The sequence below is a fragment of the Propithecus coquereli genome, unplaced genomic scaffold (genome assembly GCF_000956105.1).
Source record: "Propithecus coquereli isolate 6110/MARCELLA unplaced genomic scaffold, Pcoq_1.0 Scaffold206, whole genome shotgun sequence".
In the NCBI taxonomy this organism is placed as follows: Eukaryota; Metazoa; Chordata; class Mammalia; order Primates; family Indriidae; genus Propithecus; species Propithecus coquereli.
In genome coordinates, this window is record NW_012145634.1 from 1,216,449 (window position 1) to 1,217,468 (window position 1,020).

The window sequence follows — 1,020 nt, forward strand, 5'->3', positions numbered from 1 at the left end:
CGCCCCTTCGCGCCGCCGGCCCGGGCGGCCGCCCCAAACCCGCCGGGGCTCCTTCTCCCCTGCGCCCCGGTTCCCCTTTCCCCTACGTTTCCTTCGGATCACTGTCTCCCCCTATCCCAAGTCTGCGGCCACCAGGACCCGGGCGGGGGTGGGGTGGGGGGGCCCTTCTCTCCTGCCCTTTGGCTCACCTCCCCCACCTGTCCCCACAGGGAGTGGAGAGCTGGGAAGTGACCACCCGAGACCCAGACAGGTGAGATCCGCCCCAGGCGCCTGGGCCTTCCAGAAGAATCACCGTTTTGGTGCCAGGAGCTGCTCCAAGGTGGGGAAACTGAGGCTGAGAGAGAAGGACGTTGACCAAGGTCATGGGCAGGGGCAGCAGGCAGGAGCTGGGTTCAGGTCTGGAGTAGGCTTTCCTGCCCCATGGCTGACACCCGCAGCTGACCTTGCCCCCGACAGCAGGGCCCCAATTTTGGATACCCCCAAGCCCTACCTACCACTCGGCCTGCAGAGCGGGAGCCGGGGCCTGTCCCATGGACCCCCGGGGCAGTGAGGGGCAGACACAAGGCCAGGTGCCTGTGGCCTGAGGGCCTGCGGTTCACATGGCTGCAGGTCAGGCCCGTGCGTGTGCAGGGCTTTGTGTGCGTGGGAGTGTTTGAAGGGGCAGCATGTGCATGTGGTGTCTGTCATCCATGAGGGCGAGTATGTGCTGCCGGGTGTGTGCACATGTGTTTGTGAGTCCACATGTGGAGGAACGAGTGTCCAGAGTGTTCGTGGCCACCTGTGTGTGCCAGGGCTGTGAGCTGGCAACGGAGGGGAGGGCAAGAGCCATGGGCGTGAGGTGTGCAAGCCGGGGCTGGGAGTGGCGTGGGTGTGTGTGCACAGATGCGCGTGGATGTTCATGGGGGAGGGTGACCTTCTGGCCTGGACACAGCCCCAGCTCTGGGTGCTGCTCCTAAAGCCCCCATCAGAACCCCCTTCTTGCCCCCTTTGTCCAATCAGCCAAAGGCCCCAGCAGGAAAG